We start from the raw sequence: 16,086 nt of genomic DNA on the forward strand, positions 1-16,086 counted from the left end.
TCAACATGTAGCAGGCACATTATAAGAATTTTTTCTATTGTAACTAACTATTGAATGTAATTGTAAACTATCTAATATTTTCTGTAATTGATGTAGTAGTATTAGGTTTTCTGGGAAATAAAGATTTATTTATTTTTTATTTATCTATCCATCTTCCTCGTCGTTATCAACTATTATTTAGGAACTGTTACCCACAATCACTGAGTATGCACTGAACTGGAACGGAATAAAAATATTATGAATCGAACAACAACATTCTGAATAGTTTATTGCTTTTTCTTAGCCAAAAACAATCATCTTCATATTACTGTAGCAAGTGAAAATTTTGTGGTAGTACTTTGTTATGTCACTAGTGTATCACGTTGAATAGCTCCGATAATTGCAAACTATTTCACTTCAATAGAACACCTTATTTAAATTAAAATTTATTGTATCCCTTATAATTTATCTACTTTTCTCTTTTCTTCATTCTCAGAAATGACTCAATGATGAGGTTTTTTTTTAATATTATTATACTATTTTCGATTTGCAACGGTCACCAGAGGGCAAAGTTTATTCTTTTGCTGGTGATGCCATATATAACACGTAAATTATATATACATACGTAAAGAGATATTTATGATTTTGTATTATTATTTTCTTATTTTTAAGTTAACACTTGTATTTTGTTTAAATTTATTGTTCATCATATTTGATTTGCTCTTTGTTTGTGATTGTTTTTTTAAATGGCGAAATAAATGATTTGATTTGATTTGAATGATTCAATAGAATCAACAGTTGCCGACAGTCTGCAATTGAATAATCACATTTTCTCAAATTTCAAGCTCGTTATCAATTTTAGGTAAAAATGTTACTGGACATTAATTGTAGAGATTTTCATGCTTAATCTTTTCCACTCAAAATTTTCAGTCTGAATTATATCTGAGACCTGATAATTGGAAATCTAAAATCAAACTTTGCATAGATGGGGTGAAGCTCCTGAAATTTTTACAGGTATGGGAATTGTGGAAGTTTATATGGCTTATCAATGAATATTCTAGCTATAAATTTGATCAAAATCGTTGGAGCCACTTTCGAGAAAATCGCGAAAACCCCTGTTTAGCCGCCATCTTGAATTGCATTTGATCGAAATTGTTCGTGTCGGATCCTTATAGTGTAAGGACCTTAAGTTTCAAATTTCAAGTCATTCCGTTAATTGGGAGATGAGATATCGTGTACATAGACGCACATACACTCATACACACACACACATACAGACCAATACCGAAAAACCACTTTTTTGGACTCAGGGGGCATTGAAACGTATAGAAATTTAGAAATTGGGGTACCTCAATTTCTTTTGGAAAGCAATACTTTCCTTACCTATGGTAATAGGGCAAGGAAAGTAAAAATACCGTGAAAAAACCGGAAAAGTGTGTTCAATCCCTCTGCTCCTGTACTGTATAACTCAAGCTGACTGAAGTTTGCTGAACTGGTAGCACTATTTAGAAAACAGCAGTCAAAAAAATCTATAGATGTTCACAGACGATGACAGAAGTTCTTTCTCCAACATCACAGCACAGGATCATTTTCGTTGGTGAATGATCGTTGGTAATGTGGTGTGTTTGCGCCATAAATTGACCAGCAGGAAAGCTTTTGATTATCCAGATGGTAATCATAACATTGAGTGCCTTAAGTTGACGGTTTCCTCCACATCGGGGTCTCTAAATGTGCCAGTTACTCAGTGTATGAAGAAAACTTCTCACTTTACTTCAGAAAGTTGTCGTTAAAATGAATCTATTTGTAAAGCTTTTATTTTTCCTCAAAGCCTCTTTATAGTTCTGGTTATGTATAGTAGTTTAGGATTGACATTTAATCATATCAAAAACAATGTAAACGGAAGAAATATTCATTATTATTGTAACAAGAATGTTTATATTATAATGAATATTTCTTCCGTTTACATTGTTTTTGATATGATTAAATGTCAATCCTAAACTACTATACATAACCAGAACTATAAAGAGGCTTTGAGGAAAAATAAAAGCTTTACAAATAGATTCATTTTAACGACAACTTTCTGAAGTAAGTGAGAAGTTTTCTTCATACACTGAGTAACTGGCACATTAGAGACCCCGATGTGAAGGAAACCGTCAACTTGAGGCACTCATGTTATGATTACCATCTGGATAATCAAAAGCTTTCCTGCTGGTCAATTTATGGCGCAAACACACCACATTACCAACGATCATTCACCAACGAAAATGATCCTGTGCTGTGATGTTGGAGAAAGAACTTCTGTCATTTTAAGTCAAATTAAAAAATTTGATTTTTAATTGTGAAACATAGACCGTGATTTTTCACGTGAAAAAATCACGGTCTATGTTTCACAAATTAAAAATCAAATTCTTTTATTGCTGTAACATTTTTTCAAAATGCATAACAAAGTCAAATTATGTATCACATATTATCCAACATTTCATTTTCATTGTATGGACATTTTTCAACAAGGAAAGTTTTTATTCTATTCTTAAAACATTTAGTCTCTAGACATTTAAGATTATCAGGTAGATTATTGAACAGTCTGATGCCATACTCAATAAAACCATTTAGTGTGTATGAATAATTACATTGATTCACTCTAAGAGCAGACGCATTCCTAGTAAAATGATTCTGAACAATATTATTCAAAGGAATAAATGCCAAATTTTCCTTTATATACATTAAACACTCAAAAGCATAGATAGCAGAGACAGTTAATATTTTCATTTGTTGGAATAGAGATTTAGAATGTGTTCGACCATGGACATGAGCAATCACTCTTATTGCACGCTTCTGCAAAAAAAAAAACAGTCTCTTATCGTTAGTGTCATTCCCCCAGGCAACACTACCATAAGGCAAATGGCTATGTACATACGACATCTACGCATTAGCTATTTGAGGCTCACAAAATTAGCGCCAGCACGAGTTCTTTTGAACCACCTACTCCATTTTCCTCATTTAGCAATGTATGTCATTGAAGACATGATTATATTGTTCATTATTGTTTTTTAAAGGAACTTTCCGATAACTTCGAACAACCTATAATACGGAACTAATAATACTAATCTCAATAACAGCTTTCAAGTTAGATCTATTTACACTACTCAAGTAGTGTATGCTACGTCATGGGATCTGACCAATCCCGAATTAGTATGCAAATTTGGAGAGCAATAGCTTCTTACAAGAAACCCATGTGGAAATTGGAAGAAGAAAGATCGAGGCCATTTTTGACAAATCATTGGTTGGATACAGACATGGTCCAAATACTAAATTTTCAAAGCTTTAATTTCTGTTTTAATGTAATTTAATATTTGTTCTTTCTGCTTTAAAAGTTGTTCTAAAGTTCCTAAAATCATATGTGTTATTAATTTTCACGAATTCATTTGAGGAGTCCCTAAAATTCAAATAGTGAGGTCTGATCAATGAATTTCGCCACGCGTGAAGGATCCAGCCGGTACGAAAATAATATTCTATGGCCGAATATATTTCAACTACCAAAAACGGAAACAAAAGGCTACGTAAGTTATTCGAATATATCAAAGGGGATCCCCGCTATTCTGCGAAAATTATACAGTGTATAAATTATACATTTTGGAAAAAAGTCATGACTGTAGATTCAAGGGTACCGAGAATTATATGAATAAGTTCCATTTAATAAGTAAAATTTAATATTCACGCTGTACTTAGTCAAAGGGTCAATTTCCTTAGGCAAACCTCACCCTGAGGTATTAAATTATCTATCCATCTATGATATTAACGAATCATAACTTTTGTACAAACCTAGTTGACCTACTTATTTTTGAATGTTTTATGACCCTTTCCAAGGGCTATCACCTAGCTTATTTAATCAGTTTAAGATCATTACATTCATATACAATAACTATTATTTTCAAAATTCAATTTTATCATTATTTATTATTTATTCATCACCAGTTCTTATATACATTTTGTCTAACCTATTTATCTACAAATTCAAATTTTCGCTATTTGGTTATTCATAACAACTTTGATAATATATATTTTTTTATATTGTCCATTTACGTCTCTGAATTTATTTCATTACACCTTCAAATTCGTTCTTTCTCAACTGACACATATCAATCGTGCAAGACACGACTTGCTTTATAGTAGTCAGACATTATTGAATATCTTAATTATTATTAGATCGTTATTCCATCTGGCGGTAGATGGTAATCGATATTCACATCAATCAATAAAACATTTTATTGGAGATATCCTCAAAAATCAAATCAGATCGACTGCCATCAACTCACCATAAATCGAGGTGTATGAGGTGCATTGGATCCAGCAGGAGTAACCAGCTAATGCTCCAAAGGGAGGTATTTTATCGCATAGACAGCACCCACATTAGACTCGGTACTCGGTACTCTTTGTAGACGGTCAACCTACCGGTTCAGGAAATTACTTTCAAATCAAATCTTGTTACTTCTGCCAATATCTTAATGCTTTGTCACTGCCTATGCTATTGCATAGCTGTACGAATATCGACATAACCTCTCATTTCAACGTACACTCTCATAACCTCAAAATTTATAGTTATTTTTTTTGTGTGTTATCTGTGCTCTCCCTGGAGCAGGATTTTCACAAAGTACTGTTCAATGAGCATTCGGTATATATATATAAATTTTCTTACGCTTATTATATCTTCATCTCAAATATGACCACAGAAAACTGTAATGTAAAGAGAAAGAATTTTTCTTCCTTATGTAATTCAACCAATTTGAATTTCATGATTCCATTCAAATTTATTCAGATGCATTTCATTTGTTTTAAAGAAGAGAAGGAATTTTATAGTCCTATTTATTTCATAGTAAAATATCTATCTTTCTCTTCAGAGAATGTCTGAATATTCTCATCCTGTTGAAAATGTGGATTGTAGCTAATGAAGGGCGCCTACCCTAGGAAAACGTTATTCAAATTTGCTTTCATGGAACTTCTTCCCAATTTAAATTGCAATATTCTCCCGCCTGTATAATCAGACTATTAATGCAGCAGGTTCAAGAATTCGATTCAACTTTTAAAACTTCCTTATATTATTAATCAACTCGTCCCATAATAAAAGCCTCCTTAGTTGGCTTAAAACAACTGATATAAGAAAATGAACGAAGCTCAGGAGTTCCAGGGAAGCCATATTGGATGTTGGAGTTGATTTAGGAAAGTTTTTTATTGAATGAAATTACGCCGTAAATATGAAGCTTCTACGAAGTGAAGCTCAACAAATAACCGACAACTTCTTGTCGGCCACTTCTTCAACCAATAATTTACATCGTACTGATCAATACAAAGTTCATATGTTTGTTATTGAAGTTCCCTCACAATCTTTGTAGGAGAGAAAAGTGATAGCTCTGGATCCCGAATTAACGGAATTAAGGGTGTGAAGGATGTCGATGTGAAGTTAGTGAAGTCCTCATGAATGACTTGTTTGTGCTGAAGGGACAGAAGAGCAAGAAAAACTGCAATAGAACGGTTGTCGCCTGATTGCTCCCTAACAGAATAAGTCTTTTTAGTCTCGTAATACAGATTTTCATCAAATTCACCAATATTTTAAACATTATATTTATCATATTTTAAAGTGGGATAATATTTTCCTCCAATTCTACGATGAAATTCGTCAGAGTTTCATTAATAATGACATTGATTTGTATAGCTGGAGAAAAAGATTTTTGTTGTAATACTTTTCTATTGATATCTTCTGAGAAGAGATCAAGAAGTTCATTTATATTTATTACCATTGTAGAAACACTAATAAGAGAAAGACTAATTACTAAAGCAAACTACCACTGATTGCTACTGATTACTAATAAACCACTAATAACTGAGTACTGTCATCTCACAATATAAAAGTTCAGGAAAATTCAATATTCTTAACTGCTTTAACTGCCCAGATGAATGTCTTTAACAAAATGAATGATTGATTATAATGAATGATGAGTAATCAGTTGAAAACTTCCATAATGAATGAGAAGAGATTTATTTCTCTTATATTTTTTGAAATCACGTAGATTACCAATTTTTTGTTCATAATGCAAAAGCGTGGACTACGGTACAGTCTGAGAATTGACTGTAGAACACGTGCAAAAATAGGACCCCTAACGATCTTCACTAAAGCTCGTTCCGAGCAGACCAAACCAAGCTCAGTGGAAAGGAAATGATATTCCAGTGATGGAATTGATACTGCACGTTCCAGTCTAGCAACGTAATTTCTAGTTCAACAAGTAAATTGAATCACCTTCAACTTCTTTTGCTGCGAACAATAGCTGCTCCTGTTATTCTATGAAGCTACTGCTATAATAAACATTGAAGTAAAACGTTAACTAATTTTCCAAAACTCGGCGATGCGAATGTTATCTTATGCTTTCCTATGCTTCCCAAGAATGTTGTGGATGAAAATACTTATCTACTGGAAGCATTTAAATAATGTTTCCTACTCCACTTGCATTATCAATTTCTTCGCTGAGAATGAGCGTGGAATCAATTCTTTATTGCAGTCTTGCATTTTTCTAGGAAGAGTGGAAAAGGATATGATTTGTTTTTAGCACGGTTCATTCTATTGGGATTTATGTTATTCTGTGAGCTCTCCTAGTCTGATCTCATATCTGCATGAAAAGCATTATCAAATATATAGTTGACTTTTTAAATGTTCATGAAGCACATACATTATTTTGTTCCCAATGAACTGTTATTCTATCTATATAATCTATATATATAAAAGCGAAATGGCTCTCACTCACTGATTGACTGACTGATTGATTCACTCACTCACTCGCAGAACTAAAAATCTACCGGACCAAAAAAGTTCAAATTTGGTAGGTATGTTCAATTGGCCCTTTAGAGGCGCACTAAGAAATCTTTTGGCGATATTTCAACTGTAAGGGTGGTTTTTAAGGATTCAAAGTTCGTCTTTTAGCATGTATATTCTTCTTATTCCAATATCTTAAAATTATAATTGAAATGTGCATACCATATGTTAATATAGAACTATAATCTAGAGAGAGTACCTCTTCGAAACAGTTGTTCTGGTAACTAAATTAAAAATTTTGTCAGGTTGGCATTAAGTTGAGGTCTACATGCAGGCGAGCGAAGCGAGCCCGCTGATCTCATTTTTGGACGATCCAGTCGGGGTCCAGGGGGCGGAGCCCCCTGGCTAGACGGATATGGCGAGCGAAGCGAGCCTGACGGCTAGTATTATAAAAGCGAAATGGCACTTACTCACTGACTGACTGACTGACTGACTGACTGACTGACTGACTGACTGACTGACTGACTCATTCACTCTGATCTTATTCTTGGCTGATCCAGTCGGGGGTCCAGGGGGCCGAGCCTGACGACTAGTAAATCTATATAAATAAAATCGAGCCTCAAATTTCGACGATCAATAACTTTTTTATGTGTGCACCAAATTTGATGATTTTTATTCAGTTGTGTTTGTTATGTTCAGGATCAGGTTCATGGCCTACCAAATTTATAGTCCGACTTCAGGTATCTTTCCTACGGTCATTCGAAGTTTACATGTAATCCTTATGGGAGAAGATTTTTGTGAACTGACCATACACAAAAATAAAAATCAGCTGTTATAATCATTGCGTCATCCAACAGCCGTCGGTAGATCTGTTTTTTCTTTCTACTGATTCACAAAATTTCAATTCTAATGATAATGCCGCGGTACAAACGACGTTCAAACCTTGGTCGTAGAACTCGAATTGCTGAGAATTTAGAATATGCACGGGACAATCAGCAACTAGGAGATATACCATTCAATTTTCCAGCAAGCTGCATTCAACTATATTCAAAAATACAAACTGCTGCACAATAAGCACATAGGAAGTCCATATTGAGATATAAATGTAAAAATACTGATTGTTGGATAATTTTCATAAAAATACAGTGCATCAGATTAAGCAGATTAGACTATTCATTCAGTTACATAATTATATTAGTTACAGTTATTACATATATTCAAGACACATATATTGAGTTACTTATTCAGAATTATTATTAATCGATCTTTTTCAATACTTCATTTATCGACGATGGTTATAGGCCTATCTTCAATTCATTTTATATTTCAGTAGATCAAGTTTCTATTTTGACCCTTGCGGAGCACGAGTTATTTGCAATTTTTAATAAAAATTGGTATTTTAAGTTATTACTGATTTTTTATCATTGATTTCTATCGAAACCCTCGATTCTCCAATTATAATTCCGATATCAGGGTTCATCGTCACTCACCAATTATTTAAAAAGTTTCCAAGGTCAGCTATTTTCCAAGGTCACGCATTCGATTTTTTTATGAGTTTTAAATCCCCTGCATGTTTTCAGTAAGTGAAAGGTATGATCTTGGGAGCACATGTGATTTATAAAAAAAAGATTGATTGAGTAGTTTATGTAGATTACAATTATATATATATATATATATATATATATATATATATATATATATATATATATATATATGTATACTGGCTTATAAATTTATATACAATACAGCAAAATTATAGATGAATTTACATATCAATTATAGACTAAGAAAATAATTATTGAACTGTATATGATATGAGAAAGCAATTTGTGATATAATTACTATAGATAATTATATTGTTATGCATCTACATAAATTGACGAAGCTTTGGACATATCAATGTCCATTCTTCGGAAAGAATATTAAAAATATCCTCCCCACTAACTCTCTACCACAACGTTAATTTCATTAACTAAACTGAGGATTTATTTATTAATGGAAATATTGTAAAAGTTTTAATTAATATGAATATTTAAGAAAAAAACAGAAAATTGATAAAGTAAAATAATTATATAGGTAGATAAGATCAAATTATTGATTAATAAAATGAAGTAGGCTGAAAGTATATCAGGGTAATCAACTTTCAGTAATATACAGCAGTATGCAGTGGATAATTAAAATAACATGAAATGGTAGCATAGATTAAAAGATAGCATAGATTAAACTACACGTCGATTAATGATATGCGTGATCAATAATTAATTTGTCATTTATGATAATTTTTCTCGTACACGTATGCTAAACTGTACGTGTTAATCTCAAAAACTACTGAACGTGTAACAATCTTATATTATTATTAGTCGAATTAGTCATGTTAAGCAGCGTTTACACTGTGTAACTTTGTTTTAAAACTTTGATTATAAAACAAATTTAACAAAAATGTTAAAAATTCATGTAACTTGTTACATGTAACTTCGTGTTTTAAAACATAATTTCGTGTTATATAACAATTTTTCCTTCAGCTACGTTTACACTGTGTAACTTTGTTATAAAACTTTGGTTATATATAACAACTTGAACAAAAATGTTATAAATTCATGTAACTTATTACATGTAACTTGGTGTTTCATGAAATAATTTCGTGTTTTATACTGTAACAAGTTTTTCCTTTCCCGCACGAAGTCGGTAAAGATCGAAGAAAAATTATTATATCTTTTTGTTACGTGTAACATGACGTGTTATAAGAACGTTTTACTACTTATTCCACAATCACAATCACAATACAAAATTAACATGTAACAAGTTATAGAATAGAGTTGAAATGGTTGGTGGGGGAAGTAGCTGAATCTTTAGCTGCTTGGCAATTGTTGACACTTGACAGTGATGATTGCAGGCACGGATCCAAGGGGACGTTCCCCAGTCAATATAGACATGGAAAAGGGGATGTGCTTGGATTTTATATTGTAGTTCTAATTATTCAATACATTGTTTGGATGCATGAAAGAAGTCCAGAACCAATTTTTCCATGCAAAATTTCTTTGTGCTAGATACACGATGGCCCAAAAACTTCGTATATCCGGTTTATTTTCCAGTTTTCATTCATTTCCGCAAAATTCTGTAATCGGACACAAAAATTCGTTTTCGCCTTTTTTTTTAAATCATGAAATTCCTAATAAAGACTTATCCATTGTGATGACATTAAGATTTCGAACCTTGATATAAGTTCATTAGATCATGTTCAGTGAGAATCACCCGTTAGATGCTCTTAATTTAGTGGAGAGACGCGCATGAGGACACCTCAAGGATCGAAATTTCAAACACTCATAGCTTTCGACACAATGATCAGATCTCAATGTACCACAGCTCTTTCTTCTCAGCTTGTCAAGATGGGTTCAAAAAAATGAATTATGAGTATTCATGAGTCGAATTCGATCGAAAAATATGAAATTCATTCCTGAGTGTAGATTAACCAGTATTTCAATACACAAAGAAATGATCAATAATTCAGAGCTCGTTAGCCCATAATTATAAAAAAAGGTACTTGATCTTGAATTCTAGAATTGAATTTGAATTTTCTCTCCTCTTTTAGTTACTGTAAACGGAAGAATATGATCCTAATGTGTAAGATTCGATCATAAAAAATCAAGAAATCGAAGATACTTTCCTCATATTAACGGTCTAGGAAGTGCTATGTAATGATGGGAAACAGTGATTCAAAGATGCATTTTAGGCAACTGAGATCGTAGAGGATGGAATTGTCTACAATTTGAAATCAATAATGAATTTCTATTATATATCAGACTCATTTTTAGAGAATCATCATTTTTAAAATCGACTGTTACTTTCTAATAATACTGGAATCGAGAGTATTCTTCATTGTAGTGGAGAGGGAAATACTTTCCCAAATCCTTACTGGATTTTGAAATTTTATCCGAAGTATTTCCCAATACGCAGTTTTGAATATGGAAATTGGTCATTTTTGTGAATTGAAATACTGGTTAAAGTACATTCAAGGATGAATTTTATATTTTTTGATCGTATTCCATTTATGATGCGTGCGTGATTTGATCAACAGTAGAATCACGAAAAAATGTAAAAACTGAAATTGCTATTTGAAAAATCTTCTGTAACTTTTGAATCGTATTGATATCGAAAGTATTATCCATCGCAGATAAAAGAGAAACTTCTATTGTACATTTTAAGATCAAGCTTTAAATATAGAAATTGGCCATTTTTTGTGTATTGGAATATGGGATTGAGTATCAACAATAAATTTTCCATTTTCGACCTATCAACTGCCACAAGTCCCATATCTGTAGAAATTTCAGAAACCTCGTCCCATCTAAGCAAAGTTTGATTTTAGATTCCCAATTATCAGTCTTCAGATAGAATTTGAACAAAAAAGCAAGAAGTGGAAAGGATTGAGCAAGAAAATCTCTACAATTAATGTTCAGTAACATTTTAACCTAAAAATGGAAATAAGCTCGAAATTCGAGAAAATATGATTATTCAATTGCAAACTGTTGGCAACTGTTGATTCTATTGAATCATCCACTATGAAGAGATAGCAGACCTCGTGTGTCTCTTCGGCGTTATAGTCCTGTCACCAGCTGGCTCAGATCTTAGAATAGTAGACTTGAGATGCGCGTGAAAACTAGCGTCAGGTGATCAATTTTCTTAACCGCAAGGAAAGTCGTGTGCGTGCGCCACACCAGATTTTTTCATTTCTAATGGGATCGTTGATGGAACCTTCGTTAAAATTATTCTTCTAAGAGAAAAATTTAGCTTTTTTTTATAATTTTCATCAACTCCTCTGTTTAATTAAAAGTTGCGGGTTTCAAAGATTACAATACAACAGCTCTTGAGCGTGTTCTTCAACCCAGGAGGTCACTAGCTAATAATATGATTCATAATTTAAAATACATAATTTTCTTTTACATAATTCCGAATGCTCAATAGAGCAGTTCAAATCTTCTCAGGATTGAATAAAGATATGTTTTTCAACACATAATATAGTCAAGCAAGTGTTTGAAATTTTGATCCTCAAGGTGTCCTTGAGCGCGCCTCTCCACTGGGAAATACTGGAATGAACTGGACCTAACTGGTGATTCTCATAGAGCATAGTCTCATGAACTTATTTCATTGTGCGAAATATCAATGTGAGGACAATGTAGTTGGTGAAGTTGATGGTTGAAGCTGAAAATTAGGTGTTTTTCACAATACAAGGAGCATTGTTGTCAGGTTTACCCGGAAATCTATATGAGGTAGAGCGATCTACCCGATTGTAGAGCACAAAAATAATACACCGAGAGGAATTTTGAATTATAGATCGTAAATGGTAACAATCGGAAGATATTGTTGATCAAAAACTAGAATTCATCAAAATTCATTTTCTCTTCAAATTTCACTTATTTTTGAAAAATCATAGCTCAGTACTCATTGAAGATAGAGAGTTTCGAATGATCTCAATTCATTCAAAATGTTATATTAAAAAAAAGGCGGGAGCAAAATTTTCTGTCCGATTACGAGATTTGGCAGAAATAGCTGAAAACTGGAAAATGAGCCGAAAATACGAGGTTTTTGGGCCACTCTGTATCTAGCACAAGGGAAATTTTGCATGAAGAAATTGGTTCTGAACTTCTATTATGTTCACAAATAATATATTGAAAAATCAGAACTACAATATAAATTGCATGCACCAATGTATATAGTGACTGGACTAATAATGTGTTACAATTAAATCAGCGAATGGTTGCAGCTCACACAGACAACGTGAACTCAAACAGGTCCAGTTGACCACACCCCTCATAGCCATTCGCCCTGTAGCTCCGCCTATACTCAAACTCATCAGCCTAATATTCAGCTTACAAGCTGAATTCAAATATCAATTTGAATTCACACAAATGTTAATTATGATAATTCATTTTAAACTATGGCTCCCCATGATTATTAAAAGAAATGATTTAATACATTCTACCAATATCCTTTTAAACTCTGAAGTTTGGATACTGACAACTAAATACCTACTCATCGAATTTGATTAATAAAGTAATCAATATTATAAATATATAATTCATATTATATGAAATATAATAACTCAAGCTCTTTACAATATAAGGATCAGACACGAACAATTCCAATCAAATGCAATTCAAGATGGCGGCTAAAATGGAGAAAATGTTGTCGAAAACAGGGTATTTCGCATAACAATTTCTATCGTGAAGTAAAACAATTATTTCTTGAACCTGATCAATGCCAGTCCTTTCTCTTGTTTTTTACTTCATTTTCATTGTTATTATTTGTTCTAGATAATTAACAGACTTATTGCCTTAACAGACTCATTGAACGAATCAGCAAGAGAGAAAGTAGCATGAGAGCGAATTATTTCAATAATTATGATATGAGGAAGTTTCATTATACAGTACCCTGCAATATCATATAGGTCAATGCAAGTGCTCAGGTTGTCAGGAAACGTTTAGGCAACCCGCCGTACAGCTGAGTTTCTTGAACAGGCCAAAAGGAAAATAATATTATCCCAAATAAGACTTTTTTATTATTTTGTTGTATAGGGGCAACGTTAGTAGACTGTATACTAACTTTGGTATAGGGGATCAGAAGTTCAAACACTAGCGCTTCCTTGTAGAAAGTAATAGTGTGGAGATCAGATGTTAGAGGCAGAGCTCCTGATTTTGGATTTGAAAATAATCTTATTTTGAATGAATTTGTTTGATTTTTTTTTTGGCATGAGCACGAACACTAGCATGGCTCACTTCAGATAAAGGCTGGAGCGCAAAACTTGGCAACGTCGCAGTCAAGCTCAGCTTCAGGCCGGCTAGTTAGTTACAGATTCCATTCATACTAGCAAATAGCGGTAGACTCCCGATTAACTACCAGCTTTATGCCCTTTATCAAATAACATTACTGATGAATTTAATTCAATGAAAGTAAAAGATAGGCATGCCAAGCTAATGCCAAGCTAGGCATTATACTTGGAACTCCTAGAACTAAAATTGAAGTTAAAATTCGTGTATCAGTTAATATAATATATTTTTTACTCTCATTGAATTGAATTTATCAGTAATGTTATTTGATAAAGGGCATAAAGCTGGTTGTTAATCGGGAGTCTACCCAGGTGAATTCAATTTGCTAGTATGAATGGAATCAGTAACTAACTAGCCGGCCTGAAGCTGAGCTTGACTGCGACGTTGCCAAGTTTTGCGCTCCAGCCTTTATCTAAAGTGAGCCATGCTTGTGTTCGTGCTCATGCCAAAAAAATCAAACAAATTCATTCAAAATAAGATTATTTTCAAATTCAAAATCAGGCGCTCTGCCTCTAACATCTGATCTCCACACTATTACTCTCTACAAGGTAGCGCTAGTGTTTGAACTTCTGATCCCCTATACCAAAGTTAGTATACAGTCTACTAACGTTGCCCCTAAACAACAAAATAATAAAAAAGTCTTATTTGGAATAATATTATCTTCCTCTTGGCCTGTTCAAGAAACTCAGCTGTACGGCGGGTTGCCTAAACGGTTCCTGACAACATGAGCACTTGCATTGACCTATATGATATTGCAGAGTACTGTATAATGAAACTTCCTCATATCATACTTATTGGAATAATTCGCTCTTATGCTACTTTCTCTCTTGCTGATTCGTTCAATGAGTTCGTTAAGGCCAAGTACTATAAAAAATATATTGTATTTTCTGTTATTTGTTTGATGAACAGCTGGCGAAATTATCTAGAACACGTAATAACAATGAAGATGAAGTAAAATACAAGAGAAAGGACTGGCATTGATCAGGCTTAAGAAATAATTGTTTTACTCCTCGATAGAAATTGTTATTGGTAGCCTGTATTGAGAACAATAGCTGCTTCATGAAATTCGTCCATTTTTCCAATAATTTATTCTTCAAACAATAAATGATAATTGAGTTTTCTAGTTCAGTTGCTTGATCAGACGCTAATTACGGTATATAAGTGGTTTTAATTCTCAAAAGAGCCCAGCTTCCAAGACCTTCAAGACAAAAGAATTATTTCGATCTTTCCCAGCCGTTTTCCCAAAAAACATAATGATTGGTATTGTGGTTGTAGCCGTACAAGGCATTTGGAGTAAGATGGTGAAATGGAAAGACCAATACTGTCGGCTGGTAGATCAATAACTGGTAAATTGTTGGATGCCATAATAACCAGGATGAGCTACCGTTTCATCAAAGATTTATGTTGCAAGCTGAATTATTCATGACAGTATCAGAGTGAATAATGATTTACCAAATAGATGTATTCGTATTAAGGTGGAATAAAAACAATATTGTCAGTTTCACATGATTTATTTGAGCCGAACTTGAGTTCCAATGCACTAAGCACTTAGGCATCATCTTTAGTGGTAGTTTTTCTATTCTAACCAAAAAAAGATAATGCCTTAGTGCATTGAAACTTGAGTTTGGCTCGAATGAACTATTCGGAACTGACAATATCGTTTCTATTTCATCTTAATTAGAAAAAATCCTACAATTAAATCTCTGCTCATAGTATATGTATTATGTACTCTGTTCATATAGTGTACGTGAATTCGTATTGGAATTTGCTAAAAGCGTCAATAGTGTGATTTCTAATAAACGTTATGATACATGTATGTGAGATTTTCAATTAATTAGTAATAGAACTCATTCCAACGATGAGAGTGGATCACTTTCCATAATAATTGTTCTAATTGCTGTAATCGACAATTTTGTCTCTTTTCAGTATTTACTTTCAATATCAAACGGTACAAAGGCTACGAGTTCGTAGAGTGTCAATATGAAAATAAAATCATTCATTTAATTTCGATTGAGAGCTTCCATACAAGTAGCAGATATTAAAATATCTTACTAGAGATCTACATGAAGCCATGATAAAAGATACGTTCTCATTTTTAGAAACCGATCGATCCATTCCAAGCTCACGAACATGTTTCTAATTATTTATTTCCTCCTTACACAAAATTATGAATTGACATGACAGTTTTAAAAAAAATCTTGAAATAATTTTAGAGAAAAAGTAGTGGTTTCTCTCTTCTATAGTACAGTCTACCTGTTCAAATTGAATCAGTTTTATTTTTACACATTTTCTCATTACCAAAGGTGAAATTCTCTCATACACAAGGTGATGTTATATTCATGAATATGATGAAAAGATTTGCGATTGAGGGTCAGTCTTACTCATTCATTTATACATTGATACATACAATATCATTCTCAATTACGAATGATACTAGTAGATATATAAGTACTTGCAGTACACTAATTATAGAAATTCGTTTTC

The sequence above is a fragment of the Nilaparvata lugens genome, chromosome 5, assembly GCF_014356525.2.
Source record: "Nilaparvata lugens isolate BPH chromosome 5, ASM1435652v1, whole genome shotgun sequence".
In the NCBI taxonomy this organism is placed as follows: Eukaryota; Metazoa; Arthropoda; class Insecta; order Hemiptera; family Delphacidae; genus Nilaparvata; species Nilaparvata lugens.